This window comes from Podarcis melisellensis (genome assembly GCF_964234715.1).
Source record: "Podarcis melisellensis genome assembly, chromosome: 4".
Taxonomy (NCBI): Eukaryota; Metazoa; Chordata; class Lepidosauria; order Squamata; family Lacertidae; genus Podarcis; species Podarcis melisellensis.
Window position 1 is genome coordinate 12387070 of NC_138531.1, and position 13766 is coordinate 12400835.

Genomic DNA, 13766 nt, shown 5'->3' on the forward strand with positions numbered 1-13766 from the left:
CTCCAACATTTCTCCAATGAAAATAGGGACGTTCTAAGGAAAAACGGGACATTCTGGATCAAATCAGAAACCAGGACTATCGCTGGAAAACAGGGACACTTGGAAGGTCTGCTCTTGAAGCCCACCAGCAGGGTGTGAGGGCCACAGCCCTTTCCCACTGCCGCTCCTTAGCTCCTTAGTCCTCAGAGTCACACCCTCCTGAACCTAAAGGCTGCAAACAGTGAGAAAGGTATCAGAGCAGAATGCCAAAGAGGGCAGGTCTAGTGGCTGCTATATATATAAAGCCCTTAGCCACATACAAACAGAGCACTTTCGTGAGCTATCAACTTACATGAATCTGGATTGGTATATTATAATTGCAGCTGGCAGCGAAAGCAGCAGAGGCACCTGGCTTTTGCGTTGCCACCCAGTGATATGATTAGGCTGTATGGATTGCTCAGCCGCTGAGGCTTGTCACATTCTGCTCAAAACAAGGGAAGGGGGAAGGAAGCTTGCAATGAGTCCCCAGGTAACTGGTATTCCTCTGCTCTCTAACTTTAGATATTTATTGTGTGTAATAAGGATCTGTTTATAGTGTTGGAGAGGTGGGATAATTCAACTCTCTTTTTAAAGGTTTCATTTACAATGTGCTATTTATACTATAGGAGACGAGAAGATGGAAAGACCATTATAGTTTGGTTTTTCGCACAAATCTTACTTTGGCTTAAAATAGACCGGGAATATTAAATAGTTACCTTTAGATAAAGTAATTGTTAAATTATGGAAACCGGGAGAAGCTGATGTAAAATGCTTTTTTAAAAAAAAATGACAAAAAAATAATACCAGCGCAAATTGCCTTGATTCTACCTGGTTGGTGTCACATTGCAGATTTGACAACCAGATTTTAGGAACATAAAGGTCCATTATCCTTCTAATTGGCCCTTCAAACGAATCCCCTCTGCCTCTGGGTAAGTGATAAATCCTTGGAAGCAGTTGGACTGTTATGTTATGGAACATCTATAGCAGATTTGTGGCAATTAATCATCTCTGCTCCCTAAATATGACCGAAAGAAGACATTGGGTGGGTGGAAGGAGCAAATTAACCACAAATGTTTCTATATTTGCTCTGAAGGTGAGTAGAATTTCAATATTCACTGTTGGATATTTCGAGCTGAGGAATGATTTGAAAGTTGATTTCAGAATAAACTAATTTTGCAGCATGCTCTTAAGCATTTGCTCTGAAGTTCCATTTCATTTTAGAGGGACTTGCGTGTGTTCCCACCCAGGCCCCCGCGACCCTTGGACAAAGGGTGATATAGATATTTAAACAAACAAACAAATAAATAAGCTTGCTTGGTTGCTGAGGATTGTAGTCAAAAATACTTCAAAAGAGCTGATCAACATGAGGCTCGATTTTGCTGTAATCTTTTATCATCACAAAATACTTGTAGGATCCTGTTCCTGGCATAGCAGATGGGAAACTGAGACAGAGAGAGAGGACGATTTCCTCATATCCTCCAGCTGCCCAGATTTACCAGGCACCAACCAGATTTTCTGCTGCCCATCCTTGGTAAATGACTGCCCCATGGTTTGGGGGGGTTTTAGGGGAGGGTGCCTGTCACGGCCACCCAGGTCTGGTCCCAGCTCACAAGAGACCTCACTCCGTTGCAGCTTATTTACAGGAAAAGTTTATTGAAGATTTCTGCTTCTCATACAGTTCAGCATTGTGGCCGTACGTCTGCCACGTTAGACCGCTGAAGTCCCCTCTGACTCCTCCCCTCTTCCGCACCAACTTAATAGCCTGGCTCTAGACCACCTCTTCCTCTCCTTTCTTTTCCGCAGGGTCTTCCTGCCCCCCTGGGTTCCCTCTCTCCGTGACTCGCCTGAGGCTGAATCCTCTGCCGCCTCTTCCCCCCTCTTTCTGGCTTTAGGGCCGGGCTCCTCCCCTGAGCTCTCTCCACTTCCGCGCGCCTCTACGTTTGAACTTGGCGCGCGTACGTTGCTGCTGACCTTTCTTTCGACCGCTACACCACCCCCTGCTCTGCTCTCCACCCTTTCCGGCTGAACACCCTGCTCCAACCCCCTCTCTCTGTTCTCTCCTAATCCTGCTCCCTCCGAGAGGCTGACGACTCCACCCCCTTTACTCCGTTCCGGCTGAGACGTCTCTTGCTTCCTCTGTCTTCCACTGGGCTCCTCTCCGCTTCTCCCTTCTCCTCCCCTTTGCTTGATTAAGGTAACCCCCTTTTGAGAATCCTCTGACTCGCTGCTTAGACTCGTGGATTCCCTCAGAATTCCGTCATCTTCTTCCTCATCCTTCTGCCCCTCCTCCCACTCGCTCTCCGTCTCCTCTGTCATCTCCTCCTCTCTCCCAGAAACCCTGACATCCATCCCCCCCTCGAAGCCCCCCCTTCCCCCCTCCCGCTCGCCGGGGACCGGTTGTGGAAACTGCGGCTCTTCGGGGGTAGGCTCAGGATACAGGTCGTCTACGTCAATGTTCTCTGCTGGCAGTTCTGTGTAAGTGTATTCGAAGTCGGGTTCTTCCCCCAAATGCTTCTCAGTCTCTGCTTCCATCGCTACTTCCTCCGGTGCTGCCCGCCAAGGACCTATCAGCCACCTCTTACGCCATTCCTCCTCTGGCTGCTCCTCCCACCAATAAGGGGTTTCCGTGTCCACCCCCGAGCACGATCCCCTGGGCGGGCTTGATTCTGGTGTTCTTTCCTCGGGGGAAGAGAAACCCCTGAACGTGCTATCTGACAATGTGGGTGTGAAAAGCCAGTCATCAAAGTACTCAGCTGGCATGGGTCTATGTGGGAAAAGTGCATGGAACTCTTCTTTCAAAAGGGGTTCGTCTAACTCGTAGCCTGGCACCCAACTATTGGCAGTGGCTGGGGTGCCCTCCCTGGCGAGAAAATATTCAACTCCCTCCTCCCCCCATCTCGAGTCCAGTATCTCTGTGACCTCGTTAAGAGGTTCTGGTCTTGGCGATTCCCCCCTCTCAGGCGCCCTCCTACGTGGCTCTGGGGGTGCTCCTGACTCTTGAAACCTGTGTGGGGTTTTGTAGGGAGTGAGCACCGACCTATGAAAGACCGGGTGCACCCTGGAACCTTCCGGAAGGGCTAGACGAAAAGCCACCGGATTGATCTTAGCCTCAACTTGATATGGCCCTAGCTGCCTGTGTCCTAACTTCTTCTTGGCCAATGACCTGGCCGGCATCGCGTGGGCTGCTAACCACACCCAGTCCCCAACCTGGATGTCCTCTCCCGCCCTCCTGTGCTTATCGGCCTGCACCTTATACGCCTGTTTTGCCAGCTCCAAATGTCTCCGCAGCTCCTCGTGCACCTCTTGCAACTCCGCTGCAAACTGGTCGGCATCTTGAGGCCCCCCCCCTCCTGGTGCCGCAAATCTCGGGAAGGTTCTGGGATGACGGCCATTGTTCGCGAAGAAAGGCGTCACCCCGGTGGAAGCGTGTTTCGTGTTGTTGTAGGCGAATTCAGCCATCGGCAGATAGTCCACCCACGCCGCAGGTCGCTGGTTGGCGTAGCACCGCAGGTACTGCTGCATGATCGCGTTGACCCTCTCCGCTTGACCGTTGGTTTGTGGATGCCTCGCCGATGTCAGGTTGATTTTGACGTGCAAGATGCCCAGAAGCTTTCGCCAGAAAGTGGAAACAAACTGGCGCCCCCTGTCGGACAAGACGGACTGCGGAAGTCCATGCACTCTGAAGACGTGATCGATGAAGAGCTTTGCGGTCTGTTCTGCCGTCGCCACCTTGGCACAAGGGATGAAGTGCGCCATCTTGGTGAACAAGTCCACCACCACTAACACCGCCGTCTTACCTCTGGAGCTGGGCAGGTCTGTAACAAAGTCCAACGCTACCCTCTCCCATGGTTGCTGCGGTGTCTCCAGCGGTTCTAGCAATCCCGCCTGCTTCTGGTGCACTGGTTTGGACCTCTGGCAGATATCACACCTGGCGACGTAGTCCGCCACCTCTCCTCTCATCTGGGGCCACCAAAAGTCTCTAGCCACCAACTCCATCGTCTTTTCTTTGCCGAAATGGCCTGCACTAGGGGCGTCATGCAACTGTTGCAGAACCTTGGCTCGAAGATCGTCGGTGGGCACGTAAAGGGCACCCTTACGAGTCAAAAGTCCATCTTGTAATTGAAACTCATCGTTGTGTCGCGACCCTCCGCGTAGCTCCTCCATCTTAGACTGTGCAAACTGATCCCTTTGCAACGCGCGTCGCACCGCGTCCAGGTCGACTGCGATGGTAGCGCACGTCCACGCCTGCGGTGCGAAAATGTGCTTTGCTGCGATTGGAGCTGCTTCCTCCAAGTATTGCGGCTTTCGGGACAGCGCGTCTGCAATAACATTGGAGTCTCCTGGGATGTATTCTATTTTGAAGTCGAAGTCCGCAAAGAACTCCGCCCAGCGCATGTGTCGCTGGGTCTGCAACTTAGCCGTCCGCCAATACTCTAAGTTCTTGTGATCCGTGCGGACCTGCACCGTGTGCTTGGCTCCTATTAAGAAGTGTCGCCACGCTTTGAAAGCTGCATGAATGGCCAACAACTCCCTGTCCCATATGGTATAATTGCGCTCCGTCTTGCTGAGCTTCCGGGAGTAGAACGCACCCGGTCGCCAGTTGCCTTGTGAATCCTCTTGCAAAAGAACGGCCCCAACCGCTCTATCTGACGCATCGGTCTCTACCCGCATGGGTCTGCCGGGATTCACGTGGAGCAGCTGCTCTTCGGAGGCGAAAAGACCCTTAAGCGTCCGGAAGGACCGCTCCGCTTGTTCGGTCCAGACGAACTTCTTCTTCTTGGAACTGAGGGTGTCAGTGATCGCCGCCGTCGCGTTCGCAAAACCTTTAATAAACTTGCGGTAAAAATTGGCAAAGCCGATGAACCTCTGGACCTCTTTCCGATTTCGAGGGCTTTTCCAGTCCAACAACGCTTGAACCTTAGCCCTGTCCATGGCCAGTCCCTCGTCGGACAACTTGTAGCCAAGGAAATCAACCTCTCTGACATCAAACTGGCACTTTTCCAACTTGGCGTACAGCCTGTGTTCCTTCAGCCTCTGCAGGACCTCCCTCACGTCCTTATCGTGATCCTCCGGCGATTCCGAGAAAATCAGGATATCGTCGAGAAAGCAGACACACTTTTTGTAGAGGAGACCTGCTAGCACGTGGTGCATAAATGCTTGAAAAACGTGGCTGCCATTTTGGAGGCCGAAAGGCATGACTCTGTATTCGTATGTGCCCAGAGGGGTGAACATGGCGGTCTTCCACTCATCTCCTTTCCGGATGCGGATGAGATTGTAAGCTCCACGTAGGTCCAGCTTGGTGAAAATCTTGCCCCTCCTGACGGTCGCTAAAAGGTTGTCAATCTTGGGCATGGGGAAAGCTTTGGGCTTAGTCAAGCTGTTGATGAACCTGTAATCCACTATAAGCCTTTTTTGGGGCGTGTCCTTCTTCTTCACAAAGAAAACAGGGCTGCCTCCCGCTGCTTTAGATTCCTGGATGAAACCTCGCTTGAGGTTATGGTCTATGAACTCCCGAAGCTCTTGCATTTCGTCCTCCGACATGGAGTACAGCTTGGCAGCAGGCAATTGCGCCCCTGGCACTAAATCAATCGCGCAGTCGTAAGGTCTATGAGGCGGCAACTTGTCAGCTTCCTTCTCACAGAAAACCTCCAAGAATTCCTGGTACTTGTGAGGCACTGTTTGCACCATACCCAGATGCAATGGCTGCTCAGCTTCTCCTCCCTGATCGGTCTGAAAGCAATGCTGAGCACAATACGATGAACAAAAGTTGATCTGCCTCTGGTACCACGCAACCGCGGGACTGTGCCTCTCCAGCCAACTCATGCCTAACACGATGGGTGTGTCCGATAAGTGGGTGACATTGAAACTAATAAGCTCTCGATGGTTGCCAATCTGCATCATCATGGGAGGGGTTTGCTGCACCACTTGCCCCCCCAGCAACTTCCTGCCGTCCACCGTGACCACGTTCAGAGGCGTCGTTGCAGGCAGGAGCGCCATGTTGTGCTGCTTAACGAACTGCAGTCCCATGAAGTCGGCGTTGCTTCCCGAATCGATCGTTATTGGAACCTCGAGGAGTCTCCCATCAGGCAACTGGAGTGTTGCTGTGAGCAGAACTGCCGGTTTGGGAGGCAAAGGGTCCACGCTCTGCAGTGATGCTGGGGGCTTGTCTACAGATCCGCCTGGCTGAGCCCCAGTAGCTCTGCTTCCAGCCAGGCACTGTCGTTTCCCTGAAGCTGCTCCCCTGGTTGCACCTCTGCTGTTACAGTTGCCAGCGCTGCAGTGTGCTTCTGGAGCCTCTGGGGGCACTCTTTCGCCATATGGTGCGCACTGTCACAGATGTAACACTTCCTGGTTCCTCTAGGAGGCTTCGCTTTGGCTGCACCAGGGACAGGGCTCTGGGATGGCTTCTGAGCCCTAGCACCACCAATCTCCATTGGCTCCTCTCTGTCCTTCCCCATTGGCGAGGGGTGCGCACGGCTGAAGTCCCTGTGCACAAAAGGGAGAGTCCTTGCTTGCGCACGCGCTTGGGGCCCGTCCTCCTCATGCCACGGACGCCCCTCATGTCGAATTCCAAGAGCTAAAGCCCGTTGCACCACGTCTTCTAGGGTCTGGGGTCTGTCCCCCCTAGCGATCTCATCCTTGATGGGGGGGCTCAATCCCTCCCAAAAAAGATCTCTGACCGGTTTACTGTCCTTTGGCCAATCTAAGGCGGTGAGCAATGCAAAAAATTTAGAGTGGTATTGGCGCACAGTCGCTTTCCCCTGCCTCAGCCCGTGCATTTGACGGCGCGCAATGTCCACATCCACAGAGGATTGAAAACAAGAATCCATCGCTTTGATGAACGCAGTTGAATCGCGACGGGCCGGTCCATCTTCGCGCCACAAATTGCGTAGCCAAGCCCTGGCCTCCCCATGCAGGTGCGAAACAATGAACCCCACTCTCTCCTCCTCATCTTTAAAATCGTGACGGAGTAAGTGCAGTGCATATACAACGTCCGCTCTGAAATTGGGATAGTCTTGCAAGTTGCCATTAAAATGCGGAACTAGGGCACCCCCCCTCCGTCCAAGCGCAATGCCCTCCGCTCTGGATCCTGGGGCCCCCGCCTTGTCCGCGCGCTCCCACCTTGCCTGCAAATCCTGGCACGTCTTCTCCAAGTCGTCATTCTTCTTCTGCGAAGCAATGACTGCCGATGTGAGAGCGGTAACCTGATTCCGCAATGCAACCAGCTGCTCCTCAGCGCTCATGGCTGCTCCCGTTCGTGAGCTTCGCAAAAAAAAATTTTTGCTTTGAGAGAGGGGACTTACTGTCACGGCCACCCAGGTCTGGTCCCAGCTCACAAGAGACCTCACTCCGTTGCAGCTTATTTACAGGAAAAGTTTATTGAAGATTTCTGCTTCTCATACAGTTCAGCATTGTGGCCGTACGTCTGCCACGTTAGACCGCTGAAGTCCCCTCTGACTCCTCCCCTCTTCCGCACCAACTTAATAGCCTGGCTCTAGACCACCTCTTCCTCTCCTTTCTTTTCCGCAGGGTCTTCCTGCCCCCCTGGGTTCCCTCTCTCCGTGACTCGCCTGAGGCTGAATCCTCTGCCGCCTCTTCCCCCCTCTTTCTGGCTTTAGGGCCGGGCTCCTCCCCTGAGCTCTCTCCACTTCCGCGCGCCTCTACGTTTGAACTTGGCGCGCGTACGTTGCTGCTGACCTTTCTTTCGACCGCTACACCACCCCCTGCTCTGCTCTCCACCCTTTCCGGCTGAACACCCTGCTCCAACCCCCTCTCTCTGTTCTCTCCTAATCCTGCTCCCTCCGAGAGGCTGACGACTCCACCCCCTTTACTCCGTTCCGGCTGAGACGTCTCTTGCTTCCTCTGTCTTCCACTGGGCTCCTCTCCGCTTCTCCCTTCTCCTCCCCTTTGCTTGATTAAGGTAACCCCCTTTTGAGAATCCTCTGACTCGCTGCTTAGACTCGTGGATTCCCTCAGAATTCCGTCATCTTCTTCCTCATCCTTCTGCCCCTCCTCCCACTCGCTCTCCGTCTCCTCTGTCATCTCCTCCTCTCTCCCAGAAACCCTGACAGTGCCTTTTGAGGCAAATGTATGGTTGCACGCGGCCATTAAAAGCCTACTTTCAGTTATTGATGCTCCAGTTCAGATTACTGTAATGTTTTATATGTGGGGCTGCCCATGCAGCTGTTTTCAGAAAACCCAGACATTTAGCAAAGTTTTAAAAATCTGCCCGGATGGTGATTTTACTTCTGAAAAAGAGGACATGTCTGGGAAAGTCCGGACATTTGGCAACACTAACATTTACCTCAACTAAACATAGGATTGCTGTCTACCAGTCAAACTGAGTTGGTATTTCTATGGTCGTACGGAGAGGATTTGAGCATAATTTATATTCGCTCTATCATCTAACGACTTCTTTTTCTTTTCCCCCTCAAAGAATTGAATATGACAACCGTGGGCACCGAACCTGGAGGCATGGCTAATTTCTCGTCTTTGCAGAGTCCATGGAATGCCTTCGGAAACTGCACTGGCGAAGGCGCAATATTTCAGGACATCTATATCCCTCTAATTTATAGCGTTCTCTTTCTGGTGTGCTTTCCTGGGAACATTATTGTCATTTCCGTGTATGTCTTCAAAATGAGGCCCTGGAAAAGCAGCACTATCATTATGCTAAACTTGGCCATTACAGACCTGCTGTACGTGTCTTGCCTTCCATTCCTGATACAATACTACGCCAGTGGAGAAAACTGGATGTTTGGAGCATTCATGTGCAAGCTTGTCCGCTTCAACTTTTACTTCAACACGTACAGCAGCATCCTCTTCCTCACCTGCTACAGCCTCTTCCGTTTTATTGTCGTTGTCTACCCGATGAACTGCTTTTCCATTCAGAAACGGAGATGGGCCGTTGCCGCCTGTGCCGTAGTTTGGGTTGTTTCCCTGTTGCTGGCCAGCCCGATATTCCACGTGATCACGACGCAACCAAACGCCCACCGATGGATTTGCCAGGATCTTACTAACTCTGCAGACTTGTTCACGGTGAGGTGGTATAACTGGCTCCTAACGACATTTGCTTTCTTCCTGCCTTTGGTAACTGTCACTCTTTGCTACGCTGTGATTATCTACACCTTGGCAAGAGGGCCTCACACTGGCACCGCTTACAAGCAAAAGGCTCGCCTGCTGGCTATGGTCCTCCTGGCTGTCTTCTATGTCTGTTTCTTGCCATTTCACATCTTCAGAGGAGTTCGCATTGAGCTAACTATCCACCCTGCGAGCTGCCGCACAATGCGGAGAGTCCGGGATATTTTTACTGTGACCCAGTCCTTAGCATCACTGAATACCTTTGGCAACTTAATACTTTATGTTGCATTGGGTGATAACTTCCAGCAGGCCATTCTTTCTGTCTGCAAACTGATCGTGAAGACAAATAAGAAATAGATAAGGAGGAAAAGTGATGTGACTTGCCCAAAGCATGAAAGAATAGGTTGCATTTGCTGTTGCCCTAAACCTGTGTAATTTCAGCAGAGGCATAAGACTTCTTCGTGTGCAAAAGCTTCCATGTATTCTTGGAAATAAAATGCATGGATCCACTTTCCTTTGTTTCCCAGAACGTAAGGTGTGTATCAGTTGCTTTTGATTTATAGCATTCCTTTTGATCCTCTTCATATTGAAGGAGTTGTGTTAAACAGAGTTGTTTAGGAAGTGATCCTATAGCAAGTTATGCAAACCTTGAACAGGCTAGGATCCGGTGGATTAGGCTTAACTCCAGCATCCTCAACTTAGTCAGAGCTAAGTCAGTGTAAATCAGAGGGGACGTAGGCTAGATCCTAAGCCCATCTTGCTTCATCTAATTATGTAGGAACCCAGCTTAAATTAAGCCAGCAAAACAGGTGGCAAAACTCAAACACTATTTTGAAAGCTTGTTTTCCCCGACAGGCTTAGGCCAGCTCAAGCCAGCGGTAAACCCAGTGCTGAGTGGAGTTTGCATCTGGTGTAACTTTACACCAGCTGAACTTACGCCGGTTTGGTTCACACCAGCTTCTTGTGCATAGGATTGTTCTCTTTGCCACTGAGTCCTGCTGGAATAAAATCAGTTCAGTTTTTGACACCACACATAGCTTTACAGCGGATTCTTATGGCCACAAAGTAGTTTTATGGGTCTGTCCTTCCCCCACCACATAAACTCACCTGTGTTTTCTGGGTGCATGCTAAACAAGAACCTGGAACCCTTCTGGTTGGTGGCATGGGCCCCTTGAGATCCCAGGGTGGAAGAAGAGGGAGCAATAGTGTTTTCTCAGTTCCTAGAATGGCTCCCTGCAGCCTATTAATTCTCTCAGCTGAGCTATAACACACACAGCAAAAGTTTGAAATAAAGCTCAAGCACATGAGCCTCTTATTGTAGTTGAAGCAGCAAATAACATTTTAGAGAACATATGTATGTGTTTATATATGTATAAGGCACATTTGAGTGTGATAGAATCAGGATTGTGTTTGTGATGCAGTTCATCAGAGGCACATGTTATTAGATATTTCACTTCTCAAGCTTCTTTCAACAAGGACATGCTGATAATTTCTATTTTGGGTTGATAACTGACCAATATCCCGGCCCCCATCAAAATTTGCATCAATGAATGCAGATATTCACAAAACTTCAGAACTCAAAGTTGCAGTTTCTTCTCGAGGAGACCTCATTATTACATTGGGTCTGACAATGACAACACTGCCTTCAATCACTAGAACCCTATTCCCTGCCAGGTGCTTAGAACATTACAGCAAGGTTTTCTTTCTAAGTGTGCTGAAGCTCTAACGCAGGGGTCGGCAAAGTTTTTGTCGCTTGGGCCGGTTCATGGACCCGCAGACGCCGCGGTGGGCCACAGTGTGTGCGTGCGCACACACGCATGTGCAAACGCTATTTCTGGCGTAGAGGAGGTGTGTGTAGCTTCCCATTTGCTGCAGGAGCTAATGGGAAGCCGGCCAGCATTGTGGAAGGAGGTCCCCACTCTGCTCCACGCTGGTTTAGCGTGGTGCACGGGAGCTGACTGAGCAGGTGGCAGGGGTCAATGGGCTGGTTAAACGACCCCCATGGGCCACCTGTGACCCATGGGCCTTAGGTTGCCGACCCCTGCTCTAACCTTTAGAGGGCCAGACTTGCAGTGGGAAAACCTGGGTTTTAAAGGTCACTGGGTGACTGTGAATCAGTTACTGTCTCTCTGCCTAATCTCACTGGGTTGTTGTAAGGGGGGAAATAGGAGCAGGGAGTCATGGATGCAACCCTGAGCTCCTTAAAGGAAAGACGGAGCTTAAATGTAATAAATCAGTGTTCCCCACAAATGGGTCTCCAGCTGTTTTTGGACTACAATTCCCATCATCCCTAGCTAGGCAAGACCAGTGGTCGGGGGGTGGGAATTGTAGTCCAAAAACAGTTGGAGATCCAAGTTTGGGAAACTCTGTAATAAATAAATGAATGGAAAGTTCCCCTTTACTTAGCCTGACTCAACTCCCTAAATCTTAATCTCATGGGCAGCGTCAGAATCTGGAGTGCCAGGAAGCCAGGGCTTTCTAAGCATTTAGCTTCTGATTAGAGGACTTCTTCCCATATACCAATATTCCTCCTGCACACTGATTTTACTTTGCTTTTTCTTCTGATGCAGTTTCTGAATTTGTTTCTGATTTTATGTCCATGTTGTATTTCATATTTATGGCTTTGTTTGATTAAAAAAAAGATCTGCAGACCTCCTGCAGGACTTGTTGTTAACGCGCGCTATAAAAACATTGTAAATAAAATAAATAAAATTTGCCCAGATTGTGACTTGTACCAACCCTCTGCTGCCAAGCACAACAGGTCTGAAGTCATAGGAACATACAAAGATCCCTGCTGAATCAGACCACTCGAGTTGTAGGGTTGGTTCCAGTTGGGAAGAGCAATCCAAATTATAGGAAGCCAGTGTAATTTACACCGGGGTAAATTATGCCAGTCCAACCTGTCCCATTTCCAAACTCTGTTTGGGAGCAGGTCTACTTGTGAAGCGGAAACTACAACTAATCCAGAATGCGGCAGCTAGACTGGTGACTGGAAGCGGCCGTCGAGACCACATAACACTGGTCTTGAAAGACCTACACTGGCTCCCAGTACGTTTCCGAGCACAATTCAAAGTGTTGGTGCTGACCTTTAAAGGCCTAAACGGCCTCGGTCCAGTATACCTGAAGGAGTGTCTCCACCTCCATTGTTCTGCTCAGACACTGAGGTCCAGCGCCGAGGGCTTTCTGGTGGTTCCCTCGCTGCGAGAAGCCACGTTACGGGGAACCAGGCAGAGGGCGTTCTCGGTAGTGGCACCCGCCCTGTGGAATGCCCTCCCACCAGATGTCAAAGAGAAAAATAACTACCAAACTTTTAGAAGACATCTGAATGCAGCCCTGTTTAGGGAAGCTTTTAATGTTTAATAGGTTATTGTATTTTAGTGTTTTGTTGGAAGCCGCCCAGAGTGGCTGGGGAAACCCAGCCAGATGGGCGGGGTATAAGTAATAAATTTATTATTATTATTATTATTATTATTATTATTATTATTATTATTATTATTACCACCTGCCAGTTGAAATAGCCCAAGTTAAAATTGCACGACCCTTTTTGCCAGGGTAACTTCATCTGAATCGCTAGCTCATGTGACTGAGCTGAACGAAGTTTGGAATGGGGTAAGTCTCTCCCCTCCTTCACTCTCCTGCCCTGTGACACCCCCACCAGCCCAGAATGCCCTACTTTCACGACTCGCTGCAGCTTCAGCTCAGACAATGAGCTTCGGCTGAGCCAGGAGGGGAGACTTATGTCTGTTCCAGACTCTACTCCTGCCGGCAGATCTTGGGTTTGGATTGCTCCCTTGGGCACAATGATCACAATGCAAGGAATGGACATGAGGGCCTAACTAGATGTGCAACACCAAGAAAGGGAGCAGTGATCTGGATCAGGGACACAACACAGAGGGGCCCCCTTTCTGTTCTGGCCTCTGAATAAACAAGAGCTGTTTGAAGAATTGCTGTGTCGTCTGATATGTTCACCCACAACTTAACACTGGTGTAGTTAAGAGCCAGTGTGGTGTGGTGGTTAAGAGTGGTGGACTCGTAATCTGGGGAACCGGGTTCGCGTCTCCGCTCCTCCACATGCAGCTGCTGGGTGACCTTGGGCTGGTCACACTTCTCTGAAGTCTCTCAGCCCCACTCACCTCACAGAGTGTTTGTTGTGGGTAAAGGAAGGGAAAGGAGAATGTTAGCCGCTTTGAGACTCCTTAGGGGAGTGATAAAGCAGGATATCCAATCCAAACTCTTCTTCTTCTTCTTCTTTCCCACAGCCCTAGTTTAACGAGGAGGCCCCACTATGGCTTTTTGAAAAAACAAAAGCATTCCTCTCCCATGTAATGCCTAGTTATCTCCTGAAGTGCAAGCGTTTGGCACTAAGAAAGTGGCTTGGTTTCCAGGGAGTGCATGGATCCACAAAGCCTTCTTTGCTTGTTATATTTCATTCGGAACCCAACCACACGGACAGCGCAGATTCTTTTATTGGGCTGACAAAAACTTCCAAAGGGCTGCAAACCATCTCTGTACTATCTAAATCAACCAGGACCACAAATAAATATAACAGGGTTTCTGATACACAATATTTGCAAAGGGTTAGTGTCAATCAGCACACAAAAGGGGAAAAAAATCCATGCAAATATCTGGCTGGTGCATATCACACCAATTCATTGGCACTGCAAAGCATT

At 50.0% G+C, this 13766-nt stretch overlaps 1 pseudogene across 1 annotated transcript; it reads left to right on the forward strand.

The window, feature by feature from the left end:
- Positions 1 to 473: 473 nt before the first annotated feature.
- LOC309368155 (2-oxoglutarate receptor 1 pseudogene) lies at positions 474 to 9558 on the forward strand (annotated as a pseudogene). The gene is made up of 2 exons (XR_014173458.1): positions 474 to 508; positions 8456 to 9558. The product of XR_014173458.1 is annotated as a 2-oxoglutarate receptor 1 pseudogene (transcript).
- Positions 9559 to 13766: the final 4208 nt, after the last annotated feature.